The sequence below is a fragment of the Acomys minous genome (assembly GCF_964271855.1).
Source record: "Acomys minous genome assembly, contig: scaffold_26, whole genome shotgun sequence".
In the NCBI taxonomy this organism is placed as follows: Eukaryota; Metazoa; Chordata; class Mammalia; order Rodentia; family Muridae; genus Acomys; species Acomys minous.
In genome coordinates this window covers 10,001-29,477 of record NW_028182179.1, presented here as the reverse complement: position 1 = coordinate 29,477, position 19,477 = coordinate 10,001, and the positions used below count along the sequence as shown (strand labels likewise).

The following is a 19,477-nucleotide window of genomic DNA, read 5'->3' as shown; positions in this document are numbered from 1 at the left end:
TTGTTGTTGTTTTTTCCGAGACAGGGTTTCTCTGTGTTTCCTTGGCTGCCCTAGTCTTGCTTTGTAGACCAGGCTGGCCTTGAACTCACAGTGATTTGCCTGCCTCTGCCTCCTGCTCTTAAGGATGCCACTATGACAATTCTGTTGATATCTTACCATTGTTGGATAGGGTGTTTATTGTGAGTATTTTTTTTATGGTGGCCAGATTATTTTTCATAAAATCATCTCATGGAGCATTTGCAGTATGTGTATTTGGACACTGGGTTCACAGCTACAGCAGTTACAAATCTCCTCGAATTCAAATTCACCCATGCTTTCTTAACTTCTCTGTTCCTCTATCTGCCTAGTCAAGAGCATGTCCTTTGTCCTGGGTAATAGGTATCCACAAAATACATGTTGGTCATATGTGGAACCAGTGCATATTTGATTGAATCAGAAAATTTACTTTATAAAACACCATAGTTAGCCAGGCGTGGTGGCGCACGCCTTTAATCCCAGCACTTGGGAGGCAGAGGCAGGCAATTGCTGTGAATTTGAGGCCAGCCTGGTCTACAGAGTGAGTCCAGGACAGCCAAGGTTACACAGAGAAACCCTGTCTTGAAAAAACAAAAAACAAAACAAAACAAAAATAAAACACCATAGTTGTGGTTGGAAACATTAGCGTCTTGGATGTGAGCACAGCGTTCAGAAATGTGTCTTCAATGCTTAGTTATTAATGGTATACCTTGGGTCTGATGAAAACTGGAGATCTGACTGGTCCAGGGTATGGTTGAGGTTTATTCTATGCTGTGTTCATCCTGAGATTCCCGGGAGAAAAACCAATTTCACCACTTGAGCAGGTACTAATATAAATAGTAAATATTGACCAAGAAATGGACTTTGTCAAGAGCTACAGGGGCTTATGAATACAAACCTATATGCCACCATACTTTCTCATGTGGCGTTGTTATTTTTGAAGAACTACAACTCCCAGCATTCCAGGGAGCTAATCTGGTTCTTGGGCAGGTGGTATTTGCAGATCAATTTTGGGCTTTACAGTATGAGGGAGAAAACAGCCAGATGTATCTAGAAGGGTCCAGACTGAACCAGCTCATGAGAAGACTGAGAGGGGAGGAGATGGGGGACAGAAAGAGAAGGGAGGAGAGACTAGGGTTTAGAGAGGAACCAGGCAGCAAGAAATCACCTCTCCAAAAATGTCTCCTTTAATATGTTAATCTCAGGTAGCCCTGTGTCCTTAGTCTCTTTGAGAGCCCAGCCCACTATGCATGTTGTGAGATCATGACATCAGGCCACACTGTTATTATAGATAGAAAACTCACTATATATTACAACAAAATTAGAATTCACCTTTTGAGTGATTATGATTGCTGACTTAAATCAGAAAACTGTCTCCTTCGTTCAAGGAAATCACTGTGCCTGTGCACATGTGGCCAAACTCTTGTTTTTAAATTCACGGCTTGTTAACACTGAGTTTTTTCACTGTAACTTCCTGCAGGAGTGGGAATGCCTGGACCCTGGCCTCAGAGGTTTTTTTCAGAGACCTCCTGTTGTAGTGGTGCAGCAGTCTGGATTCTGTGGGTCAGAGTCCAGTTTTCTTGCAGTCTTCCTTCCTCAGGCTATCTGGGAAAATGGCTCTGCAGGTGTGTAAACTGTGTGTGAGTGAGTCTCACATCTCATAGACTAAGTGAAATCCTCAGTGAAGAAGAGACATTTTTATCATACTTTCTCTTTCCTTCATGGTTATCCTTTTGGCAGGTGTTAGCATCTTTCAGTTTTGTTCCATTAAAGTACTTTGCACCTCTTTCCCATGGGCAGGTCTCCCACTGCTCAGCCAGATCTGCTCACCTGTGAGTGACAACTAAGAGCCCTAGATAGTGAGGACAGAGATTGTAGCAAAGGATCCAGGTATGTTAGACAGATTGAGCATGGTGTGTGGTGGCTCTGAAATGACAGTAGAAACAGGACATGAAATTGATTTTTGCAAGATTCGGTTTCATTAATGATTCTGGAAATTTTCACTGAGAATAATGTTAGATGTGGTAAAATGAATTTCCCATTATAGGCAGTACATTAAGCATTCAGTCGTTTCCTGTATTTGATTAGTTTCGAGTCTCTGAAATAACTGTTGCCCATTGAAAACAAAGTCTCTGACCAGACTGAAAGCAGCACCTGGTCTTGGGTGTGAACCGAGCCATTTGTGTGTGTAGCAAATGTCATAGTGGATTCCTTTTTAGGGCCTGTGACCTTCCTTATCATTTGCTTTGGTCAGGTTCCAAGTGTAATCTGTGTATTTCCCTCCCTGTACAATTACCCTCATATTGAACCAGAAAAGCTTCTGTTACTAAAAATAGTCTTTCCAGTATGTTTCCAGTGTGCATGTCTGACAGATTTGGATTGTAGAACACAGGATCCAAATTGGGAAGTGACCACTGATGACTCTGCCCTCCTCCTCAGTCTGCATAGCTGTTTCTGACATTGTTAATGGTATTACTATGTAGTACAAGATATCTGAAGACAGTGTGAGTGGTTTGATTGAGGTCTTCTTCTTCTTCTTCTTCTTCTTCTTCTTCTTCTTCTTCTTCTTCTTCCTCTTCTTTTTGGTTTTTTTCAAGACAGGATTTCTCTGTGTAGCCTTCTCTGTCCTGGACTCACTTTGTATACCAGACTGGCCTCAAACTCACAGAGATCTACCTGCCTCTGCCTCCTAAGTGCTGGGATTAAAGGCGTGTGCCACCACTTTTGGGCTGAGTTGTTGTTTGTTTGTTTTTGTTTAAGGAGATCCATTTGATTTCTGACTCTATTGTCACTTTAAATTTTTCTCCATCAGAGAACTGTGTACTCACTGATGCACTGTGTTGAGTTAGTCCTGATTAGAGTGGAATTATTCCATTTGTCCTTTTTCACACTGTTGGCTTTAGCTTTTGTCTGACTGTATTATTCTGAGGTATGTTCTTTCTCTCCTCATACCTTGAGAGGTTTTATACTGAGAAAATGTCATATTTTACCATAGGGCTTTAATTTATCTATTGACATAGCCATTTTTCTACTTTTACTGAGTCTACATATTTGGTGTCTTACATAGATTCATCTGTAGGTGTTGGAACAGCCTTGCACTCTTGGTGTGAATTCAATGTTTCCATTTCTGTGTTATTTAGAGATGATCTCTGTGTCTGTGTAGATCCTGGCAACTGCTCTATGATTTTTTAATTTTTTGAATATATTTGTTTGGGCTCACCTGCTTTGTGCTTTGAGGTAAAGCCAGCTTTGCATGAGGACTTTCTATTGTTCCTCCTTTTTTTTGTGTTTTATGCAGTGCTCTCCTTTTGGCATTAGTATAAGGTTTGTATGGAAAGGAGAATTCCATGTTAATCTGTCCAGTCCTCAGACACTGTTGACGGAAACTCTTACTGCTTCAGTCTCAGCAGCTGCTTGCTGTGTGTTGTAGTTGTATCATGTAGGAGGCTGATTCAGTCACTAGTTTCTAGGAACTCATCATGTCTTCTTCAGTTGTGGTTTATGTATGTATGACTTTCCACAGCACTGCACAAGATAACACTGAAGTCCTTGTCAAATCTTTCAGTATCCTCATGTTAGCTCTACTTCTAATACATATAAATTCACTTTTCCAGTTTGAATTAGGTGAATGATGCTTTGTTATTACTTTAGTCCCGGCACCGAAACAGTTCTGTTATGTTGAATCATTGTACTGTCTTTGAGTCTCTATCTAGTTCATTAATCTCTGCATAGCCTTGCTATTTTCTTTCTACATACTGTTTCAGATTGTTTTTATGCTTGTAAAGCCCTCAGGCACATAACTCTGGGCAAATATCTTTCATAACCTGAGCTTCTTGCTGCCAAACTTCTTGACTTTTCTTTGTTACTTCTGTGTGATTGTCTTTGCTGAGCTGTCACTCCTCTAGGCTCTAAGAAAGCGTCCTTGGAGCTCCATCATTTCTGACTCACTGTTCATTGACTTAAGAGTCCACAGTAGCTACTTAAGGGACCATTACAGGGCAGGAGATGTGACTCAGCAGTTAAGGGCAGTGGTTGTTCTTGCAGTTTCCAGGTTCAGTTTCCTGTGTCTGCCTGGGGACTTGACATCTTTCCAGAACTGAAGCTCCTCCATAGGGTCTGTTACTCTCTTGATCTCTTTCAGTTGTCTTATTGCTCTAGCTAGAACTTCAAATAAAATATTGAATAGATGTAGGGAGAACAGCCTTGCCTTGTTCCTGATTTTAAAGGAGTTGTTTTTACTTTCTTTCCATTTGATTTGATGTTGGCTATAGGCTTGCTGCAGATTCCCTTTATTATGTTTAGGTATGTGTTGCAGGTGGGTTGGGTGTATTTTGATGCTAATACTGCTTGTCAGCTTGTATCTTGCCTAAGAGCCTAACCTGTTTGACCAATAAAAGGCCATCACCCCTGGGCAGAGTAAATGGGATGGGCGTGGCTAAGGTTCCCGGGCTTTGGGAGACCGAGATAATATTGGGAGGAGGAGGGGAGAGGTGGAAGAAGGCTGCACCATGGGTTGGGTGAAGGAGAAGCATATGGCCAACATGGATGGAGATTTGGTCCAGATGCTGAAAATTAGCAAGTATTTGGGATTATGGGTGGGAGGTAGCCTGATAGAAATTATTAGAAGCAGATGGCATAATAAGTAGTTTAGGGATTTAATATCTGGCCTTCCCAAGGTTAAGTAAGGCAATTTTAAAATATAACAGGTGTCTGTGTCTTGACTGATTGCTAGCGGGTTAGAAAATACCACCATAATGATAATTTATAGGCCTAATAATAATATTATTAGGCTATACTGATAAATTAACCACAACAAGTATGTCCCTTGTATCCCTAATCTCTCCAAGACTATTATCATTAATTGGTGTTGGATTTTGTCAAAGGCTTGGTAGGTGGCAAATGAGATTATCCTCTGCGTTTTTCTTTTTTTTCTGTCAGTTTATTTATATGGTGGGTTACATTTACTGATTTTTGTATGTTGAACCATCCCAGCATCTCTGGGACGAAGCCTAGTTGAACAATGTTTGTGATCTTTTTGATTTGTTCTTTGATTGAGTTTGCAAATATTTTATTAATTTTGGATCTATGTCCATGATGGAAATTGGTCAGCAGTACTCTTTCTTTGTTGAGTATTTATGTGCTTTGGGTATCAAGGTAACTGTGACTTCTTAAAATGAATTGGGTAATAATCTTTCTGTTTCTGTTTTGTAGAATAGGTGAGCAGTATTGGTGTTAAGTCTTCTCTGAGTGTCTGGTTGATTTCTGCATTAAAACCATCCAATCCTGGTGTTTTGTTTTGTTTTGTTTTGTTTTGTTTTGTTTTGTTTTGATTTGATTTGATTGGGAGTCCTTTAATGAATTTTTCTTTTTCACTAGGGGATATAGGTCTACTTAAGTTGTTTACCTGATCTTGATTTAACTTTGGTAAGAGTTGCCTATCAATTAAATTATCCATTTCTTTTAGATTTTCCAATTTGTTGGGGTACAGGTTTTTAAAGTGTGTTCTTAACTATTCTCAGGATTTCCTCATTGTCTGCTTGTATGTCCTTTTTGTTTCCAATTATTAAAATTTGCATATTCTATTTTGGTTATTTGCAATGAATCTACTCTGTTTCATTGAATCTTTATTGGTTTTGGTTGTTTGTTTGCTTGCTTTTTGGTCCAACGGAGTTTAGTTTATTCAGGGTTGTGGCATTAGCCTGACTCCTGAACAGAAGCTACACCTTGATCCTGGGATTTTCTTGCTGGGGCAGTGGGTGCTTGTGTCTGCCATGCCACAGGCTCACACTTCATAGAGCATCATGGGGGAAATCCACATAGATTCGGTCGGTGTGCGGGGTGTGGGGGGGAATCCAGCCTCAGGATGTCCTGAGGAATCAGATTCTTATGTATCTGTCCATTCTTGGTGACAATTGTCTCCTCATAGAACTCACGAGCCAGATCCCCATCTTTATCATAGAACATGGAGTCGCGGCGTGTGAATGGGAAGGGAGGCAACCCTCGGGCTCAAGACTGCACCAAAGATTGCTCAGCGCCGCCTCTCCACCCCAGTAGCAGTGGCAAAGGGCCAGAGGCCCCAGACTTCAGAGCCTCTGATGCCCCTGTCAGCCTCTCGGGAGCTTGGCGGCCACTAGGCTCCCACAGTGCAGTGGGCGTGACCATGTCCCGCCCGGTCTCAGGTGCTGCTGCTGCTCCCTGGTTCTTTGTATTCTTCTCTTTGGTATCTGTTTACTTGATTTTGAGTGTGTTATGAGTTCCTTTAGCGTTTGTTACTTTGTGAACTTTCTGTGGAGAAACAGTGTTAGTTGTCTCTTCTTGATCCTGAAGGTTTGCCTCTCATTTCTTGGCAACTCTGTGTTTTCCAGTTGTAATCATCAGTTTGGGTTTTTGCTACTTAAGTGATTGATATGGTTAACACATTGGTTTTTGGTTTTTCAAACTTTCAGCAAATGCTGAAACAAAAGCAGGACTTTTCAAGGAGAAAAGAAAGAGGGCCCTTGATCTGGATTGGAAGCCTAACAAGGTGCCTTAAGGGCAATACTTCCTCCTGCCCAAGCCTTAAATTAATGGAAAGAGTATGCAAAGTGATTCCTAGTCCCAGGAAGAAACTTCATATAAAACCTGCTGCTACTGTGGTCCAAGCGTGGTAGGGTCCATCCCTGCATAGAAGCCAGTCTTGACAGGATCACCTTATTGTGCTGGTTCTAGAAACAAGAAAGACACAAAATTCAAAGATTCTTCCTCTGTGGGTTCAGTTCAGCAATGTCCCAGCTATTTATGTTTGGCAGCTTCATAGTCCCAGTGAGGAAACTGTGAGAGTTCATTGCATTGAAGCTGTGAGGATGAAGCCTGAGTTGCATTTTGAGACCACAAACAAGATGTTGAGACACCCAAGCCTTTGCGAAATCTGCATGGAGAGATGCAGATAGGGAGTGGAAGTAGCCAAACTGAGGGATGTATGAAAAGGTACAGGAATAGGTCATCTGAGCCCTTTGATGTGAAGGTCCATGTGTGTGAGACAGCGCTGCAGGATTTGGTGTTTGCCCTGCAGAGTTTCTTGCCTTGGTCTAATCTCCCCTCACTGTGTACACATTCCTATTTACTGGAATGAGAAGGACTATTCTGTGCCATTGTATGTTGGAAAGATAGAACTTGTTTAATGATTTTATAAGATGTGTCAATTAAGAGATTGTCCATAATTGTCACAAGCGACTTTGGACATTAGAACAGTGTAGAGGCTGTTGCTTTGGACATTTAAGCAGTGTAGAGGCTGTAGCTTTTGACATTTGAACAATGTACAGTCTGTTGCTTTTGGCGTTTGAACAGTGAACATGCTGTTGCATATTATTAGGACCATTACAATTAGACTAAATGCATTTGCATCACAGGGTGACCATAAGCTTATAGTGACCAGGGTGAGAATGCAGTTGTTTGAGTCAAAAAGCTCCTAGATTAGAGGTTGTCTTTGGGCACTTGTCTGGCTTTTGTGGCTTTCTTTGGGTAGCTTATGGATGCTTTTGTAGGAGGAGCCTTTCTAGATTACAGTTTACTCTTGTTCATTCAAATGCTGATTTCTCTACCCCACTATCTAGTTTACATTGCGATGTTTATTTCAAGTATTTCTGGTGACAAGTTTGTATTGACATGTCACCATTTGTTCTCTTTTTTGCTAATAAAAGTCATCTAGCCAGTGCTGAGCAATACAGAGACTAGGGTGGGACATCCTGGTCCAGTGAGAGGAGGAGAAAGATCAGGAAGGGAAGGAAGGATGCCTTTGGACAGAACCAGGAAACACTAGGAGAAGAGAATTGGACCATAGAGACAAGAAAAATGAGAGGAAGATAAACTAGCTTGGAGGCTTAGTATTATGCTCTCTGCTAATTAAACAGATTCTAGTCTCTCTGTGTGGTGTTTTGGTTAAGGAATAAGCACTGATTATCTTAAAATTATAAATATTAATAACCATTCAACAAGATTCCTTATTGGGGATGAAATTTGATTGTCTAAAGACTCAATCCATTTCCTGTTCTTTGTGTCTACTATGTTGTGGTTGAAACTGCTCAGTTAGCTTCCTTCTCATGCTGTCATGCCTGCACCAGTATACACTCTATCCCTAAATCACATAAGATACAGTAGAACCAATTGCTACCCAATGCTAAGCTACTTTGCTAGTCTGATGTTTTTATATTTTTAAATTTGTTGTTTTTGTTTCTGTTTTTGGAAACAAAGTTTCTCTGTATAGTCCTAGCATTCCTGAAAGTAAGTATGTAGACCAGATAGTTGTCAAACTTGGAGATCCCCCTGACTCTGGCTCCAGAGTGCTGGGATTAGTTTGGGCCAACATGTCTGGCTGTTTTTTTACTGTTATTTTTTTTTAAGATTTATTATTTATTCTTATGTATATAGTGCTCTTCCTTCATGTACATCTGCAGGCCAGAAGAGGGCATCAGATGGTTGTGAGCCACCATGTGGTTACTGGGAATTGAACTCAGGACCTCTGGAAGAGCAGTCAGTGCTCTTAACCTCTGAGCCATCTCTCTAGCTCCCTGTTATTGTTTTTTTTTATTTAAATAAAGTTAGCGGAAGTTCTTGGAATGTAGGTTTTTGTACAAGGTAGCATATGCTATTGTGCTTATCTTCATCCACATCTTGAACTTTGAAATTTGGCAGAGAGTGTATTCTGTTTTTTAGAACGGCATGTATTCATGATATTAATATGACCTATGCCTTCTGAGTCATTGCATTGCAGGCGTGTGACGTTCTTCCTACAAGGGTTTGTTCGAATCTTTTGAATGAATATGAGTGTTTTTCCTGTATGCATGAACATGTATATCATGTGTGCCTCCTCCTCACTGCTGTCAGAACTCCTGAACTTGGAATAATGAATAGTTGTGAGCCCTGTGTAAATAATGACAATTGACCTCAATTATTTTTTCCTTCACTTTTCTTTTTCTTATTTTATTTCTTATTTTTATTTTTGGTTTTTCAACACAGTATTTCTTTGTGTAGCCTTGGCTGTCATGGACTCACTTTGCAGACTGGGCTGGCCTCGAACTCATAGTGATCTGCCTGCCTCTGTCTCCCAAGTGCTGAGATTAAAGGCGTATACCACCAATGCCCAGCTTACCTCAATTATCTTCAATACCAGCAAGAGCTTTTAACTGGTGAGCCATCTCTCCTGTCCTATTTTGTTTATTTATATTGCTATTATTTCCTTCTGTTCATTTATAAATGTTTAAACATGCATTCCCTTTTAGTAAAATCTTACTATTGTTATAGTATAAACTGGGGTACCTCAGGGTTATGGAATATGAATATCAAACAGGAGTGAATGTATAATTCTTTGTAGGAACTTCAGTAAAGACCTCTGAGTTCTTTCTGTCTTTTTTGTTTGTTTGTTTGATTGATTTTTTTTTTTGAAGGGAGTCAGGATCTTAATATGTACGTCATGACATAGAACAGGCTGGCACCTGCCTCTGCCTCCTGAGTGCAGGGATTAAAGGCATGAGCAAGTATACCCAGCTTGCCCATCATTTTTGTAGTTAGTAATTGTTCCTACAATTTCTCTGATGTGTGATCTGTGTGGTTCTTTCTCTATGTCTGTTAATTGACATTTCTCTTGCGAGGCTATTTCCTGTTCAAAGGACACAGAAACGACAAATGCCAAGAGATATGGAGGATTGGCAAAAGCAAGCCTGTGAGCCTCTGGAGGCAGCCCACTCATTTTTCACAGCTCTATCCCTTGGTTTAGGAAAAGCCTAAGTTATTTTGCCTCAAAACTGCTTCTGGTTGCTACACTGTCTTTCCATGCTTCTCTCTTGTGTCTGGCATAATGCATTATGCAGATCTCCTGCATAATCGTATGAAGGTGATTATATAGTTCCTGATAGTGATTTCTGAACAGATTCAAGTAACGTCTAGCCCTCCTACAAATTATCAAAAAACTGCTAGGAGTTCTGCGAACCACATGATTTACACCAGTAAGAAAAGCAAGATTAAACCACATTAATGATCAAGGGAATGCATTCATTCTAGGTTTAGTCCAGGCTGAGTCCTAGGTGTTTACCACAATAAGAAAGACCATATGAATATAAAAACAAAGAACAAATGGTTTTCTGTACAAGACAGGACAGACCCCTGTTTCTTGATAACAACCTTGGCACCAAAAACTCTTGTTTTAAATACATAATGTACATATGAAATAAGAAAAAGATAAAGCTTCTGCTTGGGACTCAGTGAGCTTATAGATAAAACTACTATTTAAACTTTAATGAGCAAAAAATGTTCAGTTAGATATAGTTCTAATGAAATAACTTAAAGTCCTACTGTCATTCTCTTCTGTAATGATTGTATAGGGAAGATAAAAACCTAGGACAAGAATAAAAGAGAGAGGGGCTTGCTAGAGCCTGTCCTACCCATTTACTATGTGTCTGTGTATATATGTTCACATGTGAATAGATATGTGTATGCATGTTTAAATATCTACATGTTGTTGTTGTTGTTGATGTGTGTGTGTGTGTGTGTGTGTGTGTGTGTGTAAAATTGGGAACTCCCTTGTGTGTATGAATGTGTACCTGTCTGCATGTCTCATTGCTTACGTGTGCTGATATAGTGGAAGAGCCACAGCCAGGGTCGGGTTCCCTGAGGATGGCCTGGATTTGCTGCATTCTTCGCAAAAGAGACTGCTAAAATCAACGCCATCACCACAGGAAAGCTTGTGGGAATCTGCTGTTCAAAGCCCATGTTTATTTTACTTGTATGAGTGTATGTTTAAAGTCTTTTTTTCCTCTTTTTTCCCCGCTCTCCTTCAAGCCACTGTTGAATGCCTAAGTCAGTCACTAAGTTTAAAAGCAAACTACGGTTTTTCTTTTACAGCCTCCTGCTGTTTACATCAGGAAACTGTCACAGCCACCTGCTCTTAGGTAATAGACTCCTTAGCTAAGGAGCGGCTTTGGCAGCAGAAGAGCCAGAAAAACCAAATAGCTCAATTGATAAAGCATCAGATAGTTCTTTGGAATTTGCCAACACTGTGTCCTGTGCAAATACTAATGTGTGTGTCAAGGCTGGCCCTTGATGGAGATGAACCTCGTTATTCAGTTTCCTTCTAAAATGACTTGGTGGTTACAGTAGAACTTTTGTGTCTGAAAATGAGTGGAGGAAGCACCAGAGTTACACGACTATGTTGTCAATGGCACAGACATGTACAGTGATGTCAGTATCCTGCTTTCTGTGTACACATGTACAGCATACTTTAGGATGCAGTGACCTCTGATGATGTGCATGTGAACTTCACTCGGAAGAGTGGGCTTTGCTGGATCCTGCACAGAAGAGTCTCTGTAAGGATGTGATGCTGGAGCCCTACAGGAACCAAGCTGCTGTAGGTAGGACTGAATTATGTTTTGCTTTTTAAAGTCGGTGGACAAATGTTTCTCTGTTACTGATGTTCTTCTGCAATTTCAAATGAGAATGAGGAAGAATGAGGTGAATAAATCAGGCATGGTTCTTAGAGACTCTGAATGTAATAACTTAAATTTTCCTAATTTCCAATAATATATAATATATTTCTTATACTATATTTTAAGCTACAATTTGGGAGACCATAATATTGAGGAACGTTGTCAAGTTCTAGAAGACATGGAGGGTCATTTTCATGTGCAAGCTGATACATGTCTTGCAGAAGAAATTTTAATGTGCCCTGCAAGTTTTAAAGAAAAGCAACAGTGTTAAAAAATGAAAAAACTGACCCCCCTCTTTGCCCTGTCTCTGTGGGTCAGGCGGACCCAGGGGAGGGTGGTAGGTTGCAGCGACCGCCCCCCCCCCCCGTGAACCAGCAGTGGGAGGGGTTTGAACCCCGGAAATGGTGGGGAGCCCTGGATTTTCCCTGGACGTCTAGACAGTTGGACCTGAGAAGGGGCCAGTTAAAGGTTGGGGCCTTTGGGGAGAGGTGGGGGTGGGGAGCTGAGACTCGTACCGGGACTAAATGGGGCCTGGGCAGAAGCTGAGCACCCTGTGCCCAAGGAGCCCCCCGTTGGCCTTGAGTGGCTGAGTGACTGAGCCCCCCAGAGCAGGACCTTCCCTTGGAAGGGCCTTGCAGCAGCCGGTGGGAGGGCCTGGCCTGGCGCTCCCGACCTCCACAGCGCCCTCAGGAAGCATAGACCTAGGCATTCCGAGAGTTTCCCGCCCTGCGTTGCCACTGGCCACCGACCCGCCAGGAGATGGCTCCCGGGACACGTGAGAGTCTTCGGTGATGTTGACACCCCCAATGTCTTCGCGCAGCCAGGGCCCTGGGGCTGGAGCGCACCAACGCGGAACCTGCTGCTGCCGCCGCTGCCAGGCCTGTGTGCGAACTGAGTGTGGGGACTGCCATTTCTGAGGAGACATGAAGAAACTGGGGGAGTTGGCGGGGCGGGCGCATGAAGTGGTCTTGCCTGCTTCGGCAGTGCGCTGTGCCCGTGCTTCCACACACAGCTGTATGCGTGTGCTGAGTGCGGGGACTGCCATTTCTGAGGAGACCTGAAGAAGCTGGGGACGTCGGTGGGGCAGGCGCATGAAGCAGTCTTCCCTGCTTCAGCAGTGCGCTGCGCAGCTGTGTTCCTTCTGTGTGGGGAAGCTGGGAAGGAGGAAGGTGGATGGAGAGGAAGAGAAGTTTGGTTTGAGCCTCATGGAGTGTACAGTCTGCAACGGGATCATCCACCCTGGCTGCCTGAAGATGGGAAAGGCTGAGGGTGCTATCAATTCAGAGATCCCCAACTGCTGGGAGTGTCCCCAAGGTACCCAGGAAGGATGGACAAGGATGCAGGTGAGGGTCCAGGGCACCACAGGGTTGATAGTGGTGAGGGGTGGATGGAAGCTGACAGAGGAGCCACCACCTCCACCTCTGCCCAGAAGAAAGGGAACCTTACCTGCTGGCCCTCCCCCTGAACATGTGTCTGGGCCCCCAAACAGAAGGAGTGGGAGGCAGGGAATGAGACCCCCGACCCCAAGGAAAAAGGTGAAAGGAGGCCAAGAGAGGCACTTGAAGAAGGTGGGTGGAGATGCCTGCCTCCTCTGAGGAGCAGACCCAGGCAGTCCTGGCCTTCTCCCCTAACCCCCACCCCCCACCCCCCAGGCTTCGGAATCCCAGCCAGGCATTCTCATTCTGCCACCCTAGGCTCCCTCCCGAGAACTGGGAGAAACTCAAGCCACCTATGGCTTCTGCTGAGGGCCCGGCAGAGCCATTCCTATCACCACAGAGGGAGAAACTCGAGCGTTTCAAGCATATGTGCCAGCTGCTGGAGCGGGTGCCTGATACCTCTTCTTCCTCCTAGGACTCAGACACAGACTCAGACTCCTAGGGCACATAGCTTAGTAAGGACAAAGCTCCTGGGGAAGCCTGGAATGTCCTTCAGCCAGCCTGGGGCAGCTCTGGTGAGAAGGAAAACCATGGGGTAGCGGTGGGCTAAATGCCCTGGCAGTGGGGGAAGCACTCCTCAGTTGACCCCTGGGCCCTGCCCCACCACCATAGCCTCCACAGTTATGTGCCCCCCCCCTAAGCTCTGAGCCTGACACTCTGCCTTTGCTGCTGCCTCGGGCTGCATGGCTCCATGTCTTTCAGTATCTTGGACCCTGAGAGCGATGTGTCTGCATGCGAGTCTGCCAGACTTTGAGCTGCTGGTGCTACAAGCGTCTGTGGCCTCGGATGGACCTAAGCCGGAGGAAGCCGCTGACCCCACCCATGCTTAATGGGGTGGTTTGCCACCAGCCATGTGCTCTGGACCTCAGCTGGACAGGTGTTTCCACAAAAAGCAGCTCATGTGGCTTCTGAACCGACTGCAAGGCTTGCAGGAGTTGGTGCTTTCTGGGTGGTCCTGGCACTCCACCTCTGCCCTGGGCTCCACCCCACTGCCTGCACCGTGCCTCTTGGACCTCTACTGGATTAAGGATGTTAAAGACTCCCAGCTCTTGGACCTCTTGCCCTCATTTCACCGCCTAACGTGAGGCCAGGTTATTTTCTTCATGACTTGACACTCCTCAGTTTAATATCTTGGGATTTCTGCCCCGGGACTTGAGCCAGCCTTCCCCTTTCCCACCTGCACTGATATCTTTGGGGATCTTTGCTTCCCATCTCTGCCTTCCACCTGCTACGTTGTCCATCCCCTTGGGGGCGTGGGTCAAGAGGTACAGGGGAGGTGCTGAGCCAAAGGGATGGTGGGGTGGTGAAGGTGCAAGTCTTTAGTAGAGAAGAGTGAGGGGGCAGGATACTGGGAGCCATGGGGCTGTGGGAGGTGATGGATGGGTGCGGGGAGGGCAGAGAGCAGACCAACAGGGTTCAGGGAACAAAGACCAGTTGGGTGGGATGGGGGTCCAAAAAGGGGAAACCAGAGGAGCAGTTGGGGATCCAGTAGTTAGATAGGGGGCTCTACAAACCAGGAAATGCCAGGACTGGGGGCTGGGAGAGGAGCAGATGTGGGGCTCGTTCCCTCTCTGTGGGGTTGCTCCTCTCCCTTCCCCCTGTCCAGATTTCAGTTCTTTCCCTGACCCTGACTCCTTGAACGTCACTGAAAATGGCAGCTATTATAAGGAGTGGGGGCTGCGAGTCAACCTGCTGTTCAGCTTATGGCCCAGGGGAGTGGTGAGGGGTAGCCCAGACCCCTGCTTGGCTCTCTACACAGTACTTGAACATCCATCTGTACTTAACCAGGGGAGTCTCTGATCTGGGGACTGTGATGTGAGGGGACCAGCTTGACCTAACCTGGGCTAGTGGGTACCCCGTTTGGTCTGTCCCACCCCCCAGCTCTCTTGCATTACTGTCTCTAACAGCTCCACCACTCTGACCTGGTGGGGGATGTCAGCTTAAAGATGGGTGAGATGGCACTCCTCCAGCTTGGCTCATCCCATTCTTTCATTGTCATGGAAACTTGTGTCCCATTTGCCCAGGGAACTGCCACTCCTGGTTGCCATGGAAATAGCAGCCAATGGACCCTTCCAGAAATCAGCGCTAAGACTGGAAACAGTCCCTCTTAGTTGCTGTGGGAACTTAGTTAACAGACTCTTGGCACCTCCCCTCTCCCCACCCCTTTCCTTCTTCCAGTGTAGGGGTGGGGTTTCAAGAGCCTGAGGGAGGAGTTGGGTCCAGGTCCCACTTAATTTAGACCAGGGGGAACCGGATTGTACCACATGGGGGTGGGGGAGGGGAATCTATCCACACACCTCAGGTAACAGGAAGGTGCGTGGGTTGTGAGTGTGGGCTGGGCAGAACAAAGACAGATGGGAGGGGTGGGCCTGGGGTTGGAGAAAGGCTTGACCTTGGGAGCACTTGAAGGAGGGAAGAAAGCACCCCGGCAAGGGGCAAGTGTGGGACCCAGCTGGTCTGGACCCTTAAACCCCCAAATCTGTACAATACTGTTTGCTATAGAACTCAGAATCTTCAAAAAACAAACAAACAAAAACAAACAAAAAACAAAAAAACAAAATCAAAAAACAAATGAACAAAAACATATGAAATAAACCAAAACCCCACTGCTTTAAGTTCAGTGATGATGATTATTATATTCTCATAAAACCACGCACCGCAATGTCAGGAATCCGGTTTGTGGTTTTTTTTTTCTCTTCAATTTATTTATTTATTATGTATACAGTGCTCTGCCTGCATGCACATCTGCACACCAGAAGAGGGCACCAGATCGCATTATAGATTGCTGTGAGCCACCATGTGTTTGCTGGGAATTGAACTCAGGACCTCTGGAAGAGCGGACAGTGCACTTAACCTCTGAGCCATCTCTCCAGCCCTGATTTGTGTTCTTAAGACATTCATCTAAGAACTGAAACAAGGAAACAATGACTTAACAGCTGTCACTATTTGAATCGTAGCCCAATTAGAGCTGTGCTGTAGAACTGCCAGTCAGTTTAGTTTTATAGCACTTAGATATTGCAAAAGGAATACACATTGAATATGTGATAGGTGTATGTCCAAAATCTTCTATAAGCAAAAAGTCCACAGCATTGCTAGTGTTACATATAGACTTGTAGTAATGTTGCTAAGATCAGTGAGAGGGCAGTTTATGATAATCATGAATGTTGTTGTGGATAAACCCTAATCTCATACCACGTCTGTGAGGAACAAGAATCAAACTGAATTACAATGTGGAAACCTTTCATTTTTTATTCTTAATGGGTGCATTCTATGTCACAATGGATACAAGCCATGTGAGCATATGGATATTGAAAGAAGCAACATATCTCTCTCCAGAACAATGAGGAGATATGTAGGAGTTCCCAGTTTGATTAGACTTTATGAATGTGATACAAGTTTACAATTACTTGGTTTTCCAACATCATTGTGAATCTCCACAAATTCACACTGCAGAAAATCTCTATGAGTACTAAGAATGTGAAAATTCTGTTTGTCCTGGTTCACTTTTCAAATGTGTTGACTCACACTATAGAAAAATTTGTGAATGCCGTCAGTATGGTAAAGCTCTGAGTTCTTCCAGTTCTCTTTAAATATATGAAAAACATCATATAGAAAAACGGTGCTATAAATGTGAGCCATGTAGTAAATGCTCTCACTACCATAGATATCTTCAGATACTCAACACATGAAGAAGGGGAACACCATGAATGTAAACAAAGTGATAAAACCTTAAGATCTGGTTCCTCTTTACCATTAGACCCAACTGTAAAATTAATTCACAGAGGAAAATTAATTCAGTGTAATGAATGTGGGAAAGCCTTCACATGCTCTAACTATCTTTGCAGGCATGAAAGAAGTCACATGGGAGAGGAACACTTTGAATATACTCAATATGGTAAAGCCTTCGCACATCAGAGCCATCCTCAAAGGTATGAAATAAATCACTGTGGAGAGATGCTCTAAAGGTATTTACTATGGTGAAACCTTTGCACATCACAGTAGTTTCCAATATCATAAAAGAACACATACTGGGGATAAACCCTATGAATTTAATGAGTATAGTAAAGCCTTCACATGTCCCAGTCATCTTCGAAGGCATGAAAAAGTTCATACTGGAGAGAAACCCTGTGAGTGTATTTAATACGGTAAAGCCTTTGCACATACCTGTAGTCTTCATCGTGAAAGAATTCATACTGGAGAGAAACTTTATGAATATATTTAATCAGGTGAAGCCTCAGCACATTTTTGCTGAAGGCCAGCTTCAACACTATAGTGTAAACTGAGGCAGGACTTAGAGTTGTTAACTGATCGATCATTCATCGGAATCTAGCTTGATTTACTGGAGTTGTTTCTCCCTTTGGGCAGTAGCTGGGGGCCAGTATTGCTTGTGACTAGCAAAGAAGAAGAATAAAAAGTAGGGAATATTCACACACACACACACACACATACACACACACACACACACACACACACACACACTCTTGGTGGATGAAGCAAGGCAAGCTCCAATAATTTTTTTTCTTATAGCTTACATATCCCAACAAACACCTTCTAAGCAGTATAAAAATTATAATTTGATTACAATCTATTTTTCTTTCAGTGAATGGTCATGGAAAAACTATATACCCCAATATTTTTACATTAAAAACTTTTTACACATTACAGACGATGAAAACAAAATATTCCCAAGAACCCACATACATTCCCAACTAAGCAATGTGTTAGAGATCAACAAAGTATAAGCAAGCAAGGTAATTTTTCAGCCAGTTGCTTCTTTTTAATGACAGACTGCAATTTGTTATTACAAAGAAAGGTTCAATTATCTAAAAAAGTAATCTTTTTAATAACATATTTATTTTTATTTCAATGTGCATTGTCCCCAGTGCCTCCCTCAGGTACACACACTATGGTTTTGCTAACCAGTCGGCCATATTCCATGAGTCCTAAAGCTGTTTTGCTGTCCCATGCATGGTCCTTACGACATTTCTATAGTTTTCATCATTATAAAAATCTTGATACTGGAAAACAATTCTATGAATGTAAGCAATGCGTTAAAGCCTTTATGTTATGGGGTCCACTGAGATCAAACACAACTCAAACACTGGGTCAATGCAAATGATAAGAACTTATTGTAATCAAGGTGCTACTGATCAGTCTGGGTCACAAAATATAGCAGAAAGTTAAGCTGTGACACCTTAGCCTTGCCTCAAGGCCAGAGCCAGAATGGTATGGAGCCCTTAAGATGGAAAGCCACAAACATCTGTGCCAAGTCACAGCTCCATTTTCCCTCCAATCAGGATTTAGGGATAGGGGCTTTTCTTATGTAGTTGATCTGTATAAACTGATAAAGAATGGGGTTTTACAGTGTAACCAATCATAGCCATTTGTTCTTTTGTGGTTAGAAATAGGCCTGATGTTTTGCAAAATAAAACATCAATAACAGAAGCCCTGGTTAGGAGCAGTCACTATATTTTGTGTAACAGAAGATGAATAATGAAAGCTGGCCAGCTATTGGGAAGGCCCCAGCTCCTCTAGGGCCTCATAACTTGAACTTAGTTTTGCCCTGCAGTTAAATGGAGGCTGATAACAAAAAGTCAGTACTTAAGACAAGTTCCTTTTGCTTATTCCCAACATTTTTATATCATAGTCATCTTTGAATATATAGCAGAACACATTGAAGAGAAACCTTAAAATGTAACCAATGTAATACAAGCAATAAAACTTTGTATGTAGCAGCAGTTTTAGTCATCATGAGAAAAAAAATCATACTGCAGAGAGACCCCTAAATGTAGTCAGTGTGGTAAGGTTTTGCACTTTCTGTTTTCTTACACAAGAGTAAAACCTGTAGTGTGTAATCGACCTGTGAAAGCCCCTGCATATTACAGTAGTCTTTGAGGACCTGAAAGAACTCATACATGAGGGAATCTATGGCTATAAAGGATTTGGCGAAATATTTAGCCAACATTCAGTTACACAAGATTGTTCATTCTTGAGAAGAAAAGCGACAAGTCAAAATCTATCCAAACAGTATGATGCCCTTCTATATTTTGTTTTGACTTGCAGAGTCTTCCAAAAAATATCCATGAACTCAAATAGTTATGTATCCCTTTTAGACTCCACAATTCTCTTCAATTATAGGCATAAAACTTTATGGATGTGTTTAACTATGTTTTCTTTTGCTGTGATAAATCAATGTCTAAGGCAAGCTATACAAGTTTAATTTGGTTTAAGATGGCAGAGGGGTATGGGATCACCATGAAAGTGGCAATGCCACAAGTGTCACACTTGGCAGCTACAGCAGGAAGCTCAGAGCTCACATTCTCAACCTGCAGCCTGTGAAGCACAGAGTAAATCTGGACATGGTGTGTGGATCTAAACTTTCTTTTTTTTTTTTTCAATTTTATTTATGTATACAATGTTTTGTCTGCATGTACACCTGCACGCCAGATCTCATTACAGATGCTTGTGAGCCTCCATGTAGTTGCTGGGAATTGAACTCAAGACCTTTGAAAGAGCAACCAGTAAGTGCACTTAACCTCTGAGCCATCTCTCCAGCCCTGGATGTAAACT

The 19,477-nt window shown here is 43.0% G+C and overlaps 1 pseudogene across 1 annotated transcript; it reads left to right on the top strand.

The window, feature by feature from the left end:
- Positions 1-12,277: 12,277 nt before the first annotated feature.
- On the top strand, positions 12,278-13,992 carry LOC311591748 (F-box/LRR-repeat protein 19-like; annotated as a pseudogene). The gene is made up of 3 exons: positions 12,278-12,485; positions 12,602-13,039; positions 13,188-13,992. The product of its transcript is annotated as an F-box/LRR-repeat protein 19-like (transcript).
- The last annotated feature ends 5,485 nt before the right edge of the window (positions 13,993-19,477 follow it).